This window comes from Lolium perenne, chromosome 1 (genome assembly GCF_019359855.2).
Source record: "Lolium perenne isolate Kyuss_39 chromosome 1, Kyuss_2.0, whole genome shotgun sequence".
Classification (NCBI taxonomy): Eukaryota; Viridiplantae; Streptophyta; class Magnoliopsida; order Poales; family Poaceae; genus Lolium; species Lolium perenne.
Genome location: NC_067244.2, coordinates 216,369,762 through 216,378,514, shown reverse-complemented (window position 1 = coordinate 216,378,514; position 8,753 = coordinate 216,369,762).

The following is an 8,753-nucleotide window of genomic DNA, read 5'->3' as shown; positions in this document are numbered from 1 at the left end:
GAACTTAATAATTGTTATTTTGCTCTGGTCAAATGAAAACAATGAGTTGTTCAAATTATGACATTACTCCATGTACGATGGATAAGTTATTATAAATCTTAATGGTGAAACACACATACATAACACTGACGCTAAAATGCCATAAGGCAAATGATGTGAATTCCACTCATTAGTGGAACCGCCATTTAGGTCATGTTAGAAAGGAACGCATGAAGGAACTCCATTTGAATGGAATTTTTGGAGTCATATGATTTTTGAATCATTTGGCGCTTGCAAATCTCTTCTAAAAGAGAATGACAAAATACCGTTCATAGGCCAAGAGTTGAACGGGCAACTAACTTAGTGGAAACATACATGATGATATATGTGGTTCACTGGGCATAGTTGTGTGCGGGAGATTCTTCTACTTCATGAAAACTTCCAACAATGAATTGAGTATATATATGTGGATATATTCGATAAGGAAGAAGTTTGAAACATTTGAATGGATTCAAATAAATTTCAGCATGAAGTGGAAATCATCGTAATAGAAAAGTCAAATATCTATGATTGGATCATAGTGGAAATATTTGAATTACGAGTTTTGGCGAACATCTAAGAGAGTTATGAAATCGTTCTACAACCTCACGTTGCTTGGAGTATCATAGTGATGATGGAGTATCCGAGAGACGTGTCCAAACCTGTTGGGTTAATGATGAGATAATATAAAATGACGCCATTATATTTTTTATGGATTATGCTTTAGAGACTACCGCTTTTACACTGAATAGAGCATCATCATGATCCGTTGAAATGACACCATACAAGTTATGGCATGGGTATAAACCCTAATAGTCCTTTCTTAAAATTTTGGTATAAGTAAATAAGTTTACAACCAAAACCGGATGAATGTCTTTGTTGGTTATCCCAAGAGAATGGATTGGGAATTCTTCCCACTATGAAGTAAAAGACAAAAGTGTTTGTTAATGTTACTTGCTTATTTCCAAGAAATTGTTTTCTAGCGAAATATTTGAGTGGGAGGACAATAGAACTTGATAAGGTTTATGAACCTGAGCATAATGATCAGAGTAGCGCAGCATCGGAATTGGTTCCGGAAGTGGCCACGACGATCATGGCTCCCATGACTACAAAGTGTTTTAGTCATGGAGATCGAAATACCTATTGAATCTTGTAGGTATGGTTTACTTTGTGATCAAATAAATGATTTGTGGAAAAAGGATTGTTTTTTAATAATGATAAACCAACTACATACAAAGAAGTTATGATGGCCCCTGACTCCGTTAAAATGGCTATGCGCCATGAAATCCAAGATAGGTGAATACTTTTTGAAAGTAAATGGATCTATAAAATAGATAGACTTGGATGGAATATCCTTAAAGAAGCTTGACTTATCAAAAAATTGTTTACGACAAAGTTCAAAGAGTTGACTACGATAAGATTAGATCTTCCGTGGCAATGCTTATAGTCTGTGTGGATTATTCTAGTAATCGCTACATATTTATTTTATGAGATATGATAGTAGGATGGCAGAAATGCATTCCTTACCAGAAGTATGTATGAAGGATGTATACTAGATACAACCAAGAGTTTTGCTGGTCCGTGGAATACTAGATAGGTATACAAACTTCAATTGGATGAAGTGAGTATCGCGGAGTTGGAATCTTCACCGGATGAAATAGTCAAAGAGTTTTTGATTTCATCAGAAACGATGAAGATGCTTGCATTTGCAAGAAATTAAGTGGGAGCGCTAAGACATATTTATAATACTTTATGTAGATGACATATCGTTGATTAAAAATAATGTAATCATGTACTTGATGTGATTAAAAGGTTTCATTGAGAATTAATTTCAATGAAAGGATGTGGACTGAAACATATTTAGTGTCAAGATCTATGAAGATAGATTGAAACACATAATAAGTTTAAGTCAAAGTACATAGAATGGATATTGAAGTGGTTCAATATAAAAATGTTAAGAAGGTGTTCTTTTCCATGTGAAGGTTTGACAAGACTTGAGTGTATTTGACGCTCGATGAGTAAAAACACATGAGTGATTTTAGATCACGAATAATATGTACAAAGTCAGATGTCCTGTGCTCTAAAGTGTTACGAGCATATACCAGAATGATTCATGTAATGCTCATTGGACAACAGTAAGAATATCCCTGAGTGCTTTAGAAGAACCAAGGATATATATAGTTTTTGTATGGGGTAATGAAAAACAAATCGCTGTAAGGTGTTGCACCGATATTAGTTTGATCACATATAAAAAAAAATTCAATCTCAATTAGGCTAAGTGTTGTTTAAAAGGTAGCACGATGAGCTAGAAGAAGTCTATGCTAGATTTAGATCAGTTCTAAATATTGTGACGGATTCTACAAACGAAGGCAGAGCATGTCATTGTTTTGACAATGACTGAAGATGTTAAGTCAAGGAGTTCTTTGAGAACTTGGTGTAGTTCCGATAGTGTCAGAACTTTGAAGCTATATTTTGTATGACAATATTAGTGACTTATTTTCAGACCGCGGAATTAAGGTTCCACCAGAGGACTAAGCATATACAATTAATGCCGACTCATTTGGAAAATGAGTGATGCGTAGGGACGCAAATGAATTGCAAAATACATACGTTTCTGAACAGTCAGATCCGTTGACTGAAAACCTCTCCCGTGAGCAAAACATGATAAGCACCAGAAGGCCAAGGTGTTATATCTTTTCAAATGTAAACTAGATTATTGACTCTAGTGCAAGTGGGAGACTGTTGGAGATATGCCCAAGAGGCAATAATAAATTAGTTATTGTTATATCTTACTGTTCATGATAAATGTTTACATCCCATGCTATAATTGTATTAACCGAAACATTGATACATGTGTGTTATGTAAACAACAAGGAGTCCCTAGTAAGCCTCTTGTATAACTAGCTTGTTGATTAATGGATGATCATGGTTTCGTGATCATGAACATTGGATGTTAAAAATTAATAACAAGGTTATGTCATTAGGTGAATGATATAATGGACACACACCCAAATAAGCATAGCATAAGATCAAGTCATTAAGTTCAATTTGCTATAAGCTTTCGATACATAGTTGCCTTTAGTCCTTCGACCATGAGATCATGTAAATCACTTACACCGGAAGGGTACTTTGATTACATCAAACGCCATTGCGTAAATGGGTGGTTATAAAGATGGGATTAAGTATTTGGAAAGTGTGAGTTGAGGCATATGGATCAATAGTGGGATTTGTCCATCCTGATGACGGATAGATATACTCTGGGCCCTCTCGATGGAATGTCATCTGATTTGCAAGCATATGAATGGTTCATAAGAGATCACATACCACGGTACGAGTAAAGAGTACTTGTCGGTAACGAGGTTGAACAAGTTATGGAGATACTGATGATCGAACCTCGGACAAGTAAAATATCGCGTGACAAAGGGAATCGGCATCGTATGTGAATGGTTCAATCGATCACTAAGTCATCGTTGAATATGTGGGAGCCATTATGGATCTCCAGATCCCGCTATTGGTTATTGATCGGAGAGGAGTCTCGACCATGTCTGCATAGTTCGCGAACCGTAGGGTGACGCGCTTAAGGTTCGATGTCGCATAAGTAGATTCGGAATATGAGTTGGAGTCCGAAGTTTTTGTTCGGAGTCTTGGATGGGATCCAGGACATCACGAGGAGGTCCGGAATTGTCCGGAGAATAAGATTCATATATGGGAAGTCAATTTCCGGGGTTCGGGAAAAAGTCCGGTGTTTTGACCGGAGCTTCTAGAAGGTTCTAGAGGGCCACCAGTGGGCCCACCACCCCGGGAGAGGCCACATAGGTGCCACATGGCATAGTGGGTCCTGCCCACCATGACATGTGGGCCCAGGCCGGCCCCCCCTTAGAGATAAGATCTATCTCTAGTTTAAATGGTTTAAAATTAGAGATAAGATCAATCTCCTAAAATAAAGCGTTTAAATTAGGAGATAAGGGGGAAGACTTGGGGGAGGAGTTTGCCCCTCCCCATGGCCGGACAAAGGGATGGGTGGGCCCTAGGGGCCGACCCACCACCTATATAAAGAGGGGAGGGGTGGCCGGCCAAGGCACCCCATCCACAACCCTAGCCGCCCCCCCTCTCTCTTCCACCTCCATACGCTGTGCAGGCTTAGGCGAAGCCCTGCAGCAACTCTTCTCCACCACCACTGATACGTCTCCAACGTATCTATAATTTCTGATGTTCCATGCTAGTTTTATGACAATATCTACATGTTTTGCTCACACTTTATAATGATTTTATGCATTTTCTGGAACTAACCTATTAACAAGATGCCGAAGTGCCAGTTCCTGTTTTCTGTTGTTTTTGGTTCCAGAAAGGCTGTTCGGGCAATATTCTCGGAATTTGACGAAACTCCAGAAAGACTCCAGGGACGCCGCCGCCATCGCGAAACTCCGTTTCGGGGGACAGAAGTCTCTATTCCGGCACGCCGCCGGGACGGGGAATTGCCCCCGGAGTCATCTCCATCGACACCACCGCCATCTTCATCGCCGTTGTTGTCTCCCATGATGAGGAGGGAGTAGTTCTCTGATGTCTACGGGTGCTTCTATTCTTGTAGACAGTGTTGGGCCTCCAAGAGCAGAGGTTTGTAGAACAGCAGCAAGTTTCCCTTAAGTGGATCACCCAAGGTTTATCGAACTCAGGGAGGAAGAGGTCAAAGATATCCCTCTCAAGCAACCCTGCAATCACGATACAAGAAGTCTCTTGTGTCCCCAACACACCTAATACACTTGTCAGATGTATAGGTGCACTAGTTCGGTGAAGAGATAGTGAAATACAAGTAGTATGGATGTATATGAGCAGTAGTAACGGCGCCAGAAAAGTGCTTGCTGGCGTGCAGTTGATGGTAGTAATATTGCAGGAAGTAAAGATGCAAGAAACAAGAAACAAGCGATGATTGCAGTATTTGGAAACAAGGCCTAGGGATCATACTTTCACTAGTGGACACTCTCAACATTGCAATCATAATGGGATATAAATAAGCACTTCACTATGCTATTCCGAATTACTCTCTGGCAAGATAACGAACTCTAATTCATCATGTAGGCAAACCTTAAAGATGTATTCCCAAGTACTAATGAACACCCCACGCTGTCACTTTGAGCATTCATAGGAGGTACTAACACACCACAATTTCATAGAGACATCCAACTCAAATCATAACTCAGTGAATAAGTATTCTGTGAAATATAGCCTAAGAGACCCACACGGTGCACACACTGTCACCTTTACACACGTGGGACAAGGAGTCTCCGGAGATCACATAAGTAAAATCCACTTGAATAGCATAACGACATCTAGATTACAAGCTCATCATATGGATCTCAATCATGCAAAGCAACTCATGAGATCATTGTATTGAAGTACATGGGAGAGAGATTAACCACATAGCTACCGGTACAGCCCTTAGCCTCGAGGGAGAACTACTCCCTCCTCATGGGAGACAGCAGCGTTGATGAAGATGGCGGTGGTATCGATGGAGAAGCCTTCCGGGGGCACTTCCCCGTCCCGGCAGGGTGCCGGAACAGAGACTTATGTCCCCCGAATTGGAGTTTCGCGATGGCAGCGGCTCTGGAAGGTTTTCTGGTGTTTCGTCAATCCGTGTCGAAGATTTAGGTCAGGACGGCTTTAATAGGCGAAGAGGCGGCCTCGGAGGAGCCAGGGGGTGGCCCCCCCATAGGCTGGCGCGCCCAGGGTCCAGGCCGCGCCGCCCTGTGGGGTGGGGCCCCCAGGGCTCCCCTCTGGTGCCTCTCTGACTCTCTGGATGCTTCCGGGGAAAATAAGGTCCTGGACGTTGATTTCGTCCGATTCCGAGAATATTTCCTTACTAGGATTTCTGAAACCAAAAACAGCAGAAAACAGGAACTGGCACTTCGGCATCTCGTCAATAGGTTAGTTCCGGAAAATGCATAAATATGACATAAAGTGTGTACAAAACATGTAGGTATTGTCATAAAACTAGCATGGAACATAAGAAATTATAGATACGTTTGAGACGTATCAAGCATCCCCAAGCTTAGTTCCTACTCGCCCTCGAGTAGGTAAACGATAACAAGGCTAATTTCTTAAGTGACATGCTACCAACATAATCTTGATCAACATTATTGTAAAGCATATGAGATGAATGCAGCGATTCAAAGCAATGGTAAAGATAATGAATAAACAACTGAACCATATAACAAAGACTCTTCATGAATAGTACTTTGAAGACAAGCATCAATAAGACTTGCATAACAGTTACTCATAAAGCAATAAATTCTTAGTAGAAGGCATTGAAGCAACACAAAGGAAGATATAAGTTTCAACGGTTGCTTTCAACTTCAACATGCGTATCTCATGGATATTTGTCAACATAAAGCAATATAACAATTGCAATAGGTAAACATGTAAGAATCAATGCACAGTTGACACAAGTGTTTGCTTCTAAGATAGAAAGAAGTAGGCAAACTGACTCAACATAAAGTAAAAAAGAGTGGCCCTTCGCAGAGGGAAGCATGGATTACTATTTTTGTGCTAGAGCTTTTCATTTTTAAAACATAGAAGCAATTTTGTCAACGGTAGTAATAAAGCATATGCGTTATGTATAAGATATCCTATAAGTTGCAAGCCTCATGCATAGAATACTAATAGTGCTCGCACCTTGTCCTAATTAGCTTGGATTAACACGGATTATCATTGCATAGCATATGTTTCAACCAAGTGTCACAAAGGGGTACCTCTATGCCGCCTGTACAGAGGTCTAAGGAGAAAGTTCGCATTGGATTTCTCGCTTTTGATTATTCTCATCTTAGACATCCATACCGAGACAACATAGACAACAGATAATGGACTCCTCTTTTAATGCTTAAGCATTCAACAACAGATAATATTCTCATAAGAGATTGAGGATTTGTGTCCAAACTGAAACTTCCACCATGATTCATGGCTTTAGTTAGCGGCCCAATGTTCTTCTCTAACAATATGCATACTCAAACCATTTGATCATGAAAATCACTCTTACTTCAGACAAGACGAACATGCATAGCAACTCACATGATATTCAACAAAGGTAAAAGTTGATGGCGTCCCCAGAAACATGGTTATCGCTCAACAAGCAACTTATAAGAAATAAGATACATAGCAACATATTCACTACCACAATAGTTTTTAAGGCTATTTTCCCATGAGCTATGTATTGCAAAGGCAAAGAATAGAATTTTAAAGGTAGCACTCAAGTAATGTACTTTGGAATAGCAGAGAAATACCATGTGGTAGGTAGGTATGGTGGACACAAATGGCGTAGTTTTTGGCTCAAGGATTTGGATGCACGAGAAGAATTCCTCTCAATACAAAGCTTAGGCTAGCAAGGTTGTTTGAAGCAAACTCAAGTATAAAACGGTGCAGCAAGACTCACATATGAACATATTGTAAGCATTATAAGACTTTACATCGTCTCCTTGTTGTTCAAACACCTTTACCAGAAAATATCTAGACTCTAGAGAAACTAATCATGCAAACCAAATTTTAACAAGCTCTGTGTAGTTCTTCATTAATAGGTGCAAAGTACATGATGCAAGAGCTTAAACATGATCTATATGAGCACCACAATTGCCAAGTATCAAATTATTCAAGACATTATACCAATTACCACATGAAGTATTTTTTGTTTCCAACCATATAACAATGAACGAAGCAGTTTCAACCTTCGCCATGAACATTAAGAGTAAAGCTAAGAACACATGTGTTCATACGCAACAGTGATAACCCACAAGTATAGGGGATCGCGGCAGTCTTCGAGGGTAGTATAACCCAATTTATTGATTCGACACAAGGGGAGGTAAAGAATACTTATAAGCCTTAACAACTGAGTTGTCAATTCAGCTGCACCTGGAAAAGCACTAGCAACAGGGGTGATGTGAAAGTAGCAGTAATATGAGAGCAATAGTAACAGAATAACACAAAGAATAGCAATATGAGAGCGATGGCACCAGAAGATAGTTGATACTACTTCCAATGACATGTAGAACAAGTATATTATGATGAGAGATGGACCGGGGTTCCCAGCGATCTACACTAGTGGTAACTCTCCAATAAGTGACAAGTGTTGGGTGAACAAATTACAGTTGGGCAATTGATAGGAATCAAAGCATTAAGATAGAACATCAGGCTTATTAATTATGTAGGCATGTTTTCCGTATATAGTCGTACGTGCTCGCAATGAGAAACTTGCACAACATCTTTTGTCCTACCAGCCGGTGGCAGCCGGGCCTCAAGGGAAACTACTGGATATTAAGGTACTCCTTTTAATAGAGCACCGGAGCAAAGCATTAACACTCCGTGAAAACATGTGATCCTCACATCACTACCATCCCCTCCGGTTGTCCCGATTCTTCTCACTTCGGGGCCATTGGTTCCGGACAGTGACATGTGCATACAACTTGTAGATACAATCTAAGCAATAATTATAAAGCTCAAATCTAAGATCATGCCACTCGGGCCCTAGTGACAAGCATTAAGCATAACAAGATTGCAGCAACAATAACTTCACAAACTTTATAGATAGACTAATCATAATGTATCATCCATCGGATCCCAACAAACACAACACCGATTACATCAGATGAATCTCAATCATGTAAGGCAGCTCATGAGACCATTGTATTGAAGTACATGGGGGAGAGTATACCGACATAGCTACTGCTAGAACCCGTAGTCCATGGGGGAAC